Source organism: Fukomys damarensis, unplaced genomic scaffold (assembly GCF_012274545.1).
Source record: "Fukomys damarensis isolate Sample0158 unplaced genomic scaffold, DMR_v1.0_HiC HiC_scaffold_39, whole genome shotgun sequence".
Classification (NCBI taxonomy): Eukaryota; Metazoa; Chordata; class Mammalia; order Rodentia; family Bathyergidae; genus Fukomys; species Fukomys damarensis.
The window spans coordinates 7218926-7232073 of NW_022900951.1; the positions used below are offsets into that span (position 1 = coordinate 7218926).

Here is a 13148-nt window from a genome sequence, read left to right on the forward strand (position 1 = left end):
TATATATATATATATGGGTGATCGTTAAATCTTTATTAGGTTGTACATTATAAAATAAATTATTCACATCATTCTAATATATATTGATGCCTTTATAGCCCTTCTGCCATGTATAGTAAACAAAACTATTTGCATATCATTTTTATTTAAATTTAGGAAAGTTTTCTTAAATGAAAAGATAAGGCTTAAAAGCCTATTATGTTTCAATATTTCACTTTTCCTGAGTCGACAGAGTGCATTATAATTGAGGAAAAGTTACATAATTAACAAATATGGATGGATCTTTTATACTTATAAAAGGTTTGAGAATATTTGCTTTTATTATGTGGTGAAGGAATAGATACTATGAAATAAAATTCAGTGAGTGGTCTCTTGTTTGCAGCAGCTTTAAGCCTCTTTGCATTTGAAGTTATGCATGTATGTTGAAATTACATTTGCCCATCACCTTAATATAAATTAACAAAGTACAGAAGTATAGGGAAGAACAATACAATGTTACTCTGTTACAAGGATATCCAAATTTTGCATTAGAAGTCATTAAATTAAAATCTTTTTTAGTTTATTGGTGCATTCTAGGTATACAGTACAGTTACATTCATTACTGGGATCTTGTACCTTTACACGACAGGTCTTGGTTCTCATTTTTTCCCTACCCTCCCTTCACCCCCTCCTCCCCTCCCGATTTACAAACACTTTAATTCCATTTTTTCATTTTCTCACATTTTTTTCTTTTCCCTTATTCCCCTTCCCCTATCCTTCCCACTTTCCATACACCTTTAGCCCTTTTTAAATTAAATATTTTTAATTGAGGGCTTGAGTTGTCACCAGAGATCTTGTATTTTTTTTTTTTTTTTTTACATTTCAACTTAAGGTTTTGGCTTTTATTTTTCATGGATCTGAAAAACTAAGACACACTGGGAGATGTTGGATTTCCTAGTGGTAATAAGTCTGAATGAACTTTCCTTTCTTTTTTTTTTTTTTTTTTTGTACCAGGGATCGAACTCAGGTCCTTGTGCTTGTGAGGCAGGCCACCAATCCGCTGAGCTAAATCCCCGGCCCTTGAATGAACTCTCCCTTTCAATATGCTACTCAGTTCCCAACTTCAAGCACTGCCACTGTTTGCTTGATGACATCATCTTTTAAGCAATATATCACTGAAAACATTTAATGGCATCTCTCCATGCCTGAAGGCACTTATTAGTAATTACATATTATTTCATATTAAAACGAACTATGACCTATTCTAAGCATGAAATTCAGGTTTAGATGTTCTGGGATGCTAATTCTAACTCTTCCTTTCTCACCGTAAGTTTTGAGAGAAGTCACCATGTTGTTAGAACATTTGGAAGGTTTATAGAAAGCATATGGCCAACATGTAAGGTGAATAGTATTAAGCTTGAGCAGATGTCATTTTGAATCTCTCCAGAGTTAGTTACCGAGCTATTGGGTAAACCTCATGGTTGTTGGAATTTTCACTTTGATGCAAATTATAGTTTAAAAGAGTTATTATTTTGATGAATGGACTGGTATTCTCTATCACTAATGCAAGACTATCTTGATAAATAGGAATATTGGTTTGGTTAACAGCTTCGTAATTTCCCCCACCCAAAGTGCTTGACTTTGGTCATAAGGACATACTTAGATGCTTTTGGTTTGCTATTATAAGTGGAGAAAAATCATGAAGCCCTTCTCCCAGGGCTTTAGAGTATCTTACCTGAGTAGGTTCAAGGGCCTGGGAGCAAGTCATCTAGGGTAAAGGGAAAAAGCCAGGTGTTTGAGTGTGGTTGTGCCAGTCTCTGAGCCTTTTCTTCTGCTGTAAAGAGGGTCTTTTATTTTGAACAAGAATTTCAAGGAGTAAGTGCTATCAAATGCATGCTCAATGACACACAGTAGGTGCTAAACAATTATTTGTTAAATATAGGTCCAATAGAATAGGACAATCTAGAGGAGTAGGGGAAAGGAAAGAAGGGGAAAGAAAAAAATATGAGAAAAGGAAAAAATGGAAACTAAGTCCTTGTAAATAGGAAAGGGTGGAGGGGGTGAAGGGAGGGCAAGGGAATAGGGGGGAAAAAAAAGAACCAAGTCATGTAAAGATACAGGATCCCAGTGATGAATATAACTGTACTGTATACCTAAAAAGCACCAATAAACTTAATTTTACAAAAAGAAAAGGATGATCTAGCTATAAAAATATATTCTTTAAAAGGAAGTTGTTACCTAATGATTACGATAGATTTTTTACAGTTCACAGGCAGACATTTTATAATTCCACATTAATGCTTCTACAAAATTATAGAATATTTTAATGAAGATTAAAAACTGAACATAAAAAGAAGTTTGCATACTTCTTGGCAAAGACTATCTTTTAAAGACCACCTACAATGAATGACACTCATATCTCACATGCATCAGGCAGCTCCACCCAATAGCTAATCGCATTAATGAAGATCAACTATATTAAGATACCAGCACCTTAAAAAGTATGCTCATCATTTTAAGATTCTTGAGTCATTGGAACGTTTTTACTTAAAGAGATTCACTCTGCTGTGTTGAACCAACATTCTTTAAACATGCACATAGAAGAGTGAGACATCTCACAACGCCAATTTCACTGTGCTGTTATTTTGGAGCATTGTCATTAGCATTTGATGGGAGAATGCATGGAAAGTGCCTGCACCTTGAGTCAGCCTATGAGCAGAGAGAATGCCCCTGCATCTCATCAACTTGACCTTCTCATGGCCTTGCTCTTGCCTGCTCCTTTATGGAAAAAACTACATTCTCATTTCAGGACCATTAAATTTTAGATCATCAACTTTTTATGATTACAATATGTTCCTTGTTTCTCTGTGTGGATATAAATTTTTGGAGAGCAAGGAAATAAGACCTTTCTCTAATTTCTGCCTTAGGCCTCCTAGTCTAGTGTTCTGTATCAATATAATATTTTATCATGGATCATACCCCTTGATGGCCAGGAGTCTATGGGAATTGGCCCTAGAAAAATTCACAACTCATCTTTTAAAAATGTTTGTTCAGTGCTAAGGATTGAACCCAGAGCCTTACACACACCAGGCACGATCTATCACTGAGCTAATCTGCCAGTCCTTCACAGTTTATCTCGATAGCAGTAAATGCTGTCCTTGTGCACCCACTTTGGAAATGTATAGCTCTCATTAAAAAAATGTCTTAAGATTATAAATGGTAGTTTAACAAGGCACCTAAGTAGATTGAATTAAATTGATGAACCTGGAGCCAGACTACTTGATTTCCAATCTCTTCCATCCCCCTGCAAATGACTACAACCTAGGCAAATCACATAACTTTTGTGTTTCTGCTGAAATAGGGGATGACAATGATAGTAATATCTGTGTAAGAGGACTGATAAGAAGACTAAATGTGATGTGCCTGGAATAAGGTAAAATACTCAAAACACATGAATTCTTGCTATCGTTATTCTCAGTATCTTCACAAACGTCTTTTTTTTGGGGGGTGCGGTACTGGGGATTGAACTCGGGTCTTTGCACTTGCAAGGCAGGCCACCGAACCACTGAGCTAAATCCCCAGCCCGACAAACATCTTTTGAGGTACATGAAGGAAGAGGTGTTTTGAGCCAGTGCTGCAGCCACAACTCTTAGGACAGAACACCTTGCATGCATCCTGGAATTTCCCATCCTCTCTGCTTCCTCATTGTCCACCCAAGTCATCCAAGTTACAAACTTTGACCTCTCTTAAATTCTTCCCAGGTCCTCTCTACCAACTCTGTGACAAGTCATATTCTCAACCTCTGTCTCTTGAACACCACCTGGCATCCTAGTTGGGCCTCCATCTCCATAGTGCTCTCAATGTGAGTTTTCTAACGTGGAAACCCAACCACTTCACCCCTTGAAATGTTTCACTTGAAATCTTTCCTCAGCCGCCAACTGTTTATAAGATCATGGAATAAATGAATTATCAAGAACATATAAAGAATGGCGTGAGAGTCAAAATAATGGCCTTCCAAAGATGGCCACATTCTAATCCCCAAAACCTGAGATGCTGAAATAGGAAGATTCCTCAGATCCCTGGTGGGCTCAACGTAATCACTGAAGACTTTATAATGGAAACAGGGAGGCAGAAGGGTCAATGACATAGAAGCCAATATGACAAGGGAAGTAGAGGCTGGAGTGATGAGAGGTTGAGTCAAGGAATGCCAGTGGCCTTTAGGAGTTGGAAAAACAGTGAACAGATTCTACTGGCTTACATTCTACAGCTTTCAGAAGGAGCACAGCCATGCTGACACTTGAATTTTAGGCTCATTTGGCATTTTAAGCCTTCAGGAATACAAGAAAATAAATTTATATTTTTTACATTGTTAATAAATTTGTGGTCATTTGTTATAGCAGTGATGAAAACCAAGAGACAAAGCAATTGGGTAGTGTTGATGAAATAAATGTGTTGAGGTAAAATATGACTACTATGAATGGACCAGATTCATTGACTGATACATTTAGAGGTATTTTGCAAGCCAGGCTCTTTTGCGCATGCCTATATTCTCAGCATTCTGGGGAGTGAGGAAGGAGTATCCTAAGTTTGAGGCTAATCTGGGCTACACAGCAAGTTCACAGCCAGTCTGGACTACACAGTTAGCCTTGTCTCAAAAAAAAAGTCCTTTTAAAAAAATGATGTGCCATGATTTTCTTTCCCTCAGCCAGTAGGTTCAATTGGGATCAGAGGATGCATTTCCCAGGTTTCTACAACCCTGTCCTTTCTTCTGGAAGCAGAAAGTGAGGTCAGACAGGTGTGGAAATCCAGCTCTCTATACAGAGGAGACAAAATTTCGTACGAGAGTGCATGTGGGCTGGAGCCCCCTCCTGTGAACCCGGTGAAAACCAGAGCAGGTGTGGCCAATACCCAAAGCAAACTGACCTTTCATTTCTCCTAACCCAGTAAATATAATATGCTATACTCTATATTTTCATCTACCATATTCCTTCTACCTTGATGCTTCAAACACACTTTTGACACAGATATTTATACAGTGCTTGTCCTGTTTATAGTTACACATTTTAATTCTCTGCTATAAAAGAAGTTAGGGAGTTGGCAGAAACTGTCAAGGGAGAGAGACTGGAGACACTGATGAAAGATGTAGGGAATTACTAAAGGATATGGAATCCAAGAAGAAAGACAATGGGTGATAAGAGAACAGTATAGAAATGGGCTCAAAGGTGCTTTAGTAAAGAAGAATAGATCTAGGTTTTCTACCTGTAGTAGTGCACAATTTATTTTAGTCTTTAATGCTTAGGGCTTCATTCTCTCATCTTTAAGATGGGCAAAATATCTCTTTTTCACTATTTTTGAGAAGAGTAAGTGGTTGCATATTTCTAAAGGGACCAGGGAAATATCTGATACATGGTATACCTACGAAATGTCCATTTCTTTCCTGTGATTCTTTTTTCTTATTAAACTGATGGCAAAGTATATGCAATTGTGATGTGGCATAACATTTAACAAAACTGTCTAACAGGAAAAATTAGTATATCAAAAAATAAGAAAGAATAGTATTTATTAGCTATAAAGATTAAGCTTGCTGAAAGGTTTAGGTCTATACTTTTCCAATTTATGCAATTGTCAGATTAATGCAGGAGAAACTTTTCTTTTGAATTATTTAAATACCCAGCAAGGAGAGGAACCCACAGAGGGTCATGTGCAATGTGATAGGATTATTGATTAACTCAGCACTCAGGTTCTAAATAGCCAGTAAGATATTTTAATATATCAATAATTCAGGAGAATTAGCATTTTCCGTTACTGCTGAAAGCACGTTTGCAATTGAGCCACTTGAACAGGCAAATGATTGTGAGCAAAAATTGGTCTCTCCCTTGCAGCCTTGGCTACCTCTGCAGACAGCCTCACCAAAACAGTCTTCATCTCTCACAGCAAATGCACCCTGGACTTAGGACACCCAGACACTCAATAAATACATGCCAGGGGAACGAGAATCTCAGAAAGCCATAGTGAAGAATGACCGGCAGAAGTATTTTAAAATATCAACCTGGAAAGAAAATCAATTCTAATAAACTCCATGCTCTCAGGCTCAAATATTATGAAGGTAAATAGTCTTTGAAAGTGGAATGAGCATGGGTAGAGAACAGTGAATGGCATTTATCAAAACCTGAAAGCCTCCCAGGCATCCTCACAGTCCATAGATAAATTGATTAACTGTTACCTCACACTCAGGACCCTCAAATTAACTGCCAGCCTTCTGTAAACAATTCAAGGCGAAGATAAAATCATTTGGTTGAATTAGCATTTTCACTTGGTAGAAGAATGGAAAACTGAAGTTGAAAGGGAATTGACTTTCCTTTTTTGACGAAAGATACATTAGGCAAATAATGAATTTATTTTAAAGAAAGAAAGAGGTTTTCATATTAATATGCATTCAAAGAAACGTACTTAAATAGCTATATATAGCTCTACAGTTTTTAAAAACCCTGATTATTATCAATTAAATAATTGGCACACATTTTAAAATATCTTAATAATCAGGTCATTTTAAGACTCCAGAAAAAAGTAGAAAAATTCTATTGACCTAGATTCAATTGAAGTCAAAATTGTGGACCTGGATAATTAGTGTTGAATCTTGTTACTTGATCAGTGTTTTCATGATGGGCAGATTCAACTGGAATGGTGATAAGTGTATTGTTTGGCAAATGTTGAGATTAGAAAAGAAGCAACTACCATGGGAACTTCGCAGAGAGCGAGGGTTTTAGTTTTATTCTAGTGAGGAGGGTAAAACGCTGAGAACTCTGTAAACTAGGCAGCGCCCAAACTTTCTCCGGAAAACAGCAATGATGATCGCCCATCCATCCCGAAGATGGGGGAGGGATGGGCTGGTTTTCAGGAATTTGGTTCTCAGCTAGTAGGAGAGGCTTCGGGACTTGTCTATCACAGAAACAACAGCCGGCTTCCTTGACGCCCTGCCACTGTTCTCTCCCCCACACCCCCACCTCTGAAAGCACCCTCAGGACCTTTGGAGCTTGCTTTGGGGGTAATTTGCCTCAACTGGAATGAACGTGTTTCTAAAACACTCAGGCTCAAGTTTCCCGAGAAATAATAAAAGGAAATGAAGGATGTGTGTGTGCACATATATATAAATGATATGCATACTGTCATCTAGGTTCACACAAATACCGAAGTCAGTCCCAGGAATGATGGAATGGAATTAGGGAATGAGAAGCCACACTTGCCAAGTCAGGCTGTGGGAGCGAGCTGAGGCTCTGTGAAGGCGGAAGGAACAGTGTGGTACCTATTCTTTTTGGTCCTGGGACGGGATCCTCATTTCTTCTTTCTGATGAGAATACTCGCTGTATAAAAAATGCAGACTATAAACTTCTTCACAACTGACTCCAAATTCCATTTTCCTCATTTCAGGAGGAAGGCTCACCCTGCTCTTTGCAGTCTGGAACTTCCTCTCGGGACTGCTGGGGTTATTAGCAGTGGTTGGTTACAAAGCAGGTAAAACATGTGAGGGGAAATACCTTCTCTCAGGAAACAGATACCTGGGAATTTTCCAGAAAGGCCTGACTTCTCTCCCACCCCCATGTACTTGTGCCCCCAAATTAATGAAATTTCTATTCAAATGCTTTAAAATGGGATTATCTTCTAGATAAGGGGCCTCTAGTTACAGGGTCTAGTCTCTGCATGTGCTTGCATTTTATTTTAGCCCATTGCTCAGAAGGAGTGCTAATCAAGTATGGCAAAAGTGAAATTGTTCTGTGGCTACCATAAACAGAACCTTGTTTGTGTGCCAGAAACAGCCCCTTTCCCATACAGTAGGCAGAGACGACGCAGGATGCCCCCGGAATCCCTGACCAACTTCCCTTCCTTCCGACCCAGCACTTCAAAAGGCAATGGCAGTAGTATCCCAGAGCAGTAGGGAAAAAATTAGCCTTACCGCTTTGTCCAATGCAGATGAAGAAAACCCCGGCTGGGCTGCTCAAGGCCAGACCACTGGGTTCTCAGGGCCACTTGACTGAGGGAACTGGGCAAGCTGAAGTCGGCCTTCGCTCTGTTTGCTCTCTCCCCAGCAACCTCTCCCAGGACTTTTCTCACAAAGCACTCCTATTCTCTAATCCTCTCACAAGGAAAACCGGCACACACACCAAATGACTTCTGCAGAAGCGCCTCTCCTGGGGAGCGGGAGGGGAGGGAGCGCAAGGGGGGCGCTTGCTGGCGTTAAATCCTGCCAGGCCAATCCTCAGAGAGGCCTCGAACCCAGCCCTCTGGACTCTTGATTGCCTAGAAAACAAAGTATGGAGGGAGTGCAGGGATAGGACAGGCAGTGACCAGGCAGGGAGGCAGGAGTTGGTTCCCTCGTGTGCCCTCCCCCAACACCTCAGTGTGTCTTGCGGGTGTACAGGGGATGCTCAGCTTTGAGCCAGCCGCACCTGAGTGTGATACCCCTCAGCTGTCACTTCCTCTCAGAACAGAAAGATTCAACCGAGTTATGTAGCAATCAGCTGGAAGCTGACCGCATTCACATCGCACTTTCAGAACCCTTGACAAAACACAACAGCTGATGTTTTTAATGTCATCTCCAAACTGGGAATACACTGAAACCACAAGAAGAAGTGGAAAAATCAAACACATAAACATGCATCTATCTGCACTATCAAAGATACTGAGGATTACTATTTTTACAAAAATTCATTTGAAAAACCCATCTTTAAAATGGTTAATAAAAGGAAATCTCATTGCTAATTTGTAAGGCATGCTGACTTTTAGAAAGCAGGTTACACTATTTTTTAAAGTTTACCTTATCTTCCTGGGGCAGGAGTCACACTTCCATTTCAAAATCATATCCACACTTTATAAATCCAAATCTCCTTCTAACTTATGACAAATATCTTGCATCTATTTCTTTCAGGCTGTATGCAACGTGGAATTCTTCCCTCTCCCTTCCAGTTTGTAAAAAGACTTACCTTTTTACTACATCATTTAAAAGCAGGAATGAATAAATCACAGCGGAGACAAGCACACGGCACAGTTCTACATTTCAAAATGAGGGCTGCTTGCCTTGGAGTCATTATTTCTAAGGAGCCGCGCTGTGCTTGTGCCTGTTTTCGGCAGCATGCCACTGGGCCTTTGAAACAAAATGAATCGCCTTCAAACCACCAGACCCTCTGCGCACTAACACTTCAGAATGCCCAACTGGGGCATGCTGCCTCTTTCCCTCGTGACCTTGCATAGAAACAGAGGTGACGGTTTGATGGATGAGCTTCCCAAGAGACAAAGCAATCTGTGACATCACAGTTCTGGCTGCGCCCCCACCTCAGCAAAAAATTTCCTTTACTTGGCGACAGCACAATCTCAATAGCAAAAATAAGCCTGGGGTGCACAGCAAATGCTATAACTTCTCTGTCCTTCTTAACTTCAATTTTCTGATTCCCCTTTGGTGGGGGAAATGAAAGTAGGATGAGAGATAAATGCACTGGGAAGAGAATTCCGACAAAACTGCAAAATCGCAGAAGTCAATATTTTAGAAGTTTATAACCTGACAGCAGAATAATAAGCTCTAAAAGGAGCATTTTGGTGTTTGTATGATTTTGTTTTTTGAATTGCTACTCAACACTTGTTCACTAATACTAATGTCTCTCTGTGATATGTAATTTAAGAGTTGTTCAGTAAAATTATATGTGAACAACTGCAAAGCTATTTAACATATCTGGGTAAAGGCTTTCAAATTTACTGAAACTCCTTAATTTAATATTTTTCTTGATAATAAAAGATTTTATTTCACCTCATTATCAAGTAATATATAGCACTGGGCTATTTTGCTGTATTCCACATCATAGTTGTTCTCTATACTGGTATGCACTACCAGTCTTACCACTTGAAATAACACTTGGTAAATCCATTTCAACTTCTGATGCAAACTTCCTTGCAAATAAAAGCTCTACATGTTTACGATCTCATCCAGGCCTCTATTCTTTTCATCTAATCACTATCTCAGATGTTCAGCACAAGGAGAGTAAAATTCCAGATGCATGTATATCTAAACCTAATATCTATCTATATAGATATATATAGATAGATAGATAGATATATCTACATATCTATCTTGTCTATACCTAGGTATTTATCTATATTTGTGACTATGTCTAGCTATGATCAATAAACGTATCTACATAAAAATTCAAAGGTGCTCTCATGGAACAAGCCAACATCAGTCAAAAGAAATGACGAATCCTCAGAACAGAGCACAGGTCTCTTTCATATGTGATAAGTGTTTAAACCTTGAAAAGAGAAACCCTATTGCCCAGGAGAAAGCAGACAAAAGTTATGAAATAAAAGGAGACATTAAAGAAGCCCTTAAATATTCTAAAAGGTGTTCTTTCTAACTTGCGATAAAATCAGTACAAATTAAAACTATAGCGAGGTATCATTTCTCATCCAACTGAGTGAACTAAATCCCAAGGTGAGCCCCATTCACCATTGGTGAGGCTGGGGGAAAGGGCACTCTCATAGGTCATGGTGTGAGGACATTACACTACTACCGATAAAGAAGGAATTTAACAGTCTGGCACAAATTTACAGATGCATGGACCTTTCTGCTCAGCAATCACCCACTACTAGGTACCTTTTGCACACGATTGCCCAGACAAGCATAAAATGTCACATGCTCGAGCAGTAAATGGAAACCATCCCAATGCCCAGCATTGATGATCTGTGGTATATCTACGTAGGAAACTATAGGACAGCAAAAAGGAGAGAGCATCAGATCTCTACAGTCTAACACGCACAGGTGCCCAGGAATGACTACAAAGTGCTGAAGAGGAATGCGGGACCAAGGCAAATAAAGAAAAAAAGATAAATATGGGAAGATAAATATGCATCTAATAGAAATAGTTATTGTAGGGGAGGTAATGAATGCCATGGGGACTGGGAAGGGCAGAAAGAGACATGGCAGTTCCCGCCCTGTGTTCTACTCATCTTCTTATAACAGGATTGACAAACTATGGCCCTCTGCCTGTTTTTGTAAATAAAAGCTGATTGCCATGCAGCCACACCTACTCATTTGCATACTGTCCCTGGCTGCTTTGGCACCACAGTGGCAGAGTTGAGTTGCATAGTGGACTGCAGGGGCCGTGAAGCTGAGTGGTCCCCATCTGGCCCTTTACAGAAATAATTTCCTGACCACTGTGTAACGAGTTTTACCATAATGCAAGTGACAAATCTAGAGGACAGGGTCGAATTCTCTGGTTTCTAGTTTTAAAGGGTTCAAGTTGAGGTCATAATACAGCACTTGTGTTCAATTTCTGTCTGTCCCTGCCTCGCTATTTAACTTCCTTGGGCTTGCTTTCCTCATTTATAAAGTACTGACAATCGTACTAACCCCTTAGTTTTGTTATGAAGATTAAATGAAACAATAAAAATGAGTGTGCAAGAATGTTATAAATGACTACACACACCTATGATGTTAGTACTATTAATATTATTATATGGGAAAGTGATAGGTAACGCACACATAATTAGTAAAGAATTGAGATTAGAAGAACCCTGATAGTTGAAAATTTTTCAGTACTTATTACAAAAACATTGCCTTTCACCTTTTCTGTGCTTACCATGTTTAGATAATAGTCATACCTCAGCTCTCAACTGTTCACAACTGGTGAGGACGCTGCTGCCTCCAGTCACCTGAAAATATTGATTTATAGGGAAAGCCCTGCTTAGCATGTCTTCAGATTGCAGTAGAATTATTTGTATACTTGAAGATATCTTTAAGTTCTAGCAGCTGTAATTCATCCATAAGGTTTACTATACCATGAAGAATGGGATATTAAGTGACCAAATTTATTTGGGATTCATCGGGGACTACACGTGACAAACTTAGAATCAGACTTAAGACACTCATCTTTGAAATTCATATTTGTGTGATCACTTGTTTTATTTTGAATATCTGAATGTACCGTCTTGGTACATGGTTAGATGTTAGAACTTCATCCTAGAACTGTCCGTGGTTTTCCTATACTCAGAGATCTTTCCTTTGCAGTCACTGAATTTATGGTGATTGATTTTGCCAAAGCATTTTAGGTATGACTGTTTCTACCCGTATATATTTGTGAGCTGCTAACCTAAATCAATCTAAACTGCCAAAAGTCACACCAAAGACTTATATAGTTTGCATCCTTTGACCTGCACTTCTAGGAAATTAATAATGAGGAAATGATGTTACTCATGTTGTTGCATTCAGAGATGTATATAAAGGTGATGTTCATCTAAAAATAAAGAATTGGATACAAAACCTGTGCCATGGTTATTCAAAGGCATTTTGCTCTGTCTATTGTCTACTGCCGTGTAACAAGCCATCTGGCCACTCAGTGGTTTAAGCCACATGTGTTGTGCTCACAAATGTGCGATTTTGGAGGACTTCAGGGGGTACAGCTGCCTCGGCACTAGATGCCATTGGCTTTGTGACTTGAGGGCGACTGAAGATTTGTTCATCACACAGTGACAGTTGATGCTGGCTGCTGCCTCAGCCCTCAGCTGGAACTGTCAGCTGGAGCAGCTACGCACACCCTCTCTGTGTGGCTCTTGCGTTTCCATAACATGCTGGCTCAGCTCCAAGGGTGAGAGTCTCAAGAGAGGGTTATGCAGAAGGCAAATCCCCTTTCACAATCTCTCTTCAAAGTCACATGGTATCACAGTCGCCAGACTGAAGCAATCATAAAATTTCACCCAGGTTCAAGGTAAAAGGGCAGAGAATCTGCCTCTTGGTAGGGAATGGCAAAGTTCAAAAACATGTGGGGAGTGGATGCAAAGTTTACTGTCACCATTTTGGAAAGTTCAATTTTTCATAATTGTGCATAATTAAAGTGAGATATCAGATCCAAATTTATTGACACCTAAGGACATTTAAATGACAGTAAATGCTAAATTGACAGTGTAGCAAATATGGTGCCATATTCTGTAAATAGCCTGTCTCTTAGCTGACACTCAATAAACATTGCTTGTACAAATCTTTATGTTTGTATCTTACATTGGAAACAACCTGTGAGAAGCTATACCATCATGTTAATACTGATACTTCTGTGATGAGATTGTAATTTAACATTTTAAAGATAGTGACTTCATAATATTCTTTTTTTTCTTTTCTTTTTTTTTTTTTTTTT

General features: G+C 39.2%; 1 protein-coding gene across 3 annotated transcripts in view; it reads right to left on the reverse strand.

Annotated features, from left to right (window-relative positions):
* Mid1 (midline 1) overlaps positions 1 to 13148 on the reverse strand; it is a 354023-nt gene that overhangs the window by 207969 nt on the left and 132906 nt on the right. Inside the window, exon 1 of one of the 3 annotated variants that reach the window (XM_033760272.1) lies at positions 8958 to 9089. The exons of 1 other annotated variant lie outside the window; for it this stretch is intronic. The gene's annotated coding sequence lies outside the window, so the exon portion shown is untranslated. Of the gene's footprint in view, positions 1 to 7930; positions 8002 to 8957; positions 9090 to 13148 lie in introns of those variants that run through there. One more of the 3 variants, XM_033760271.1, reaches the window with a different exon arrangement.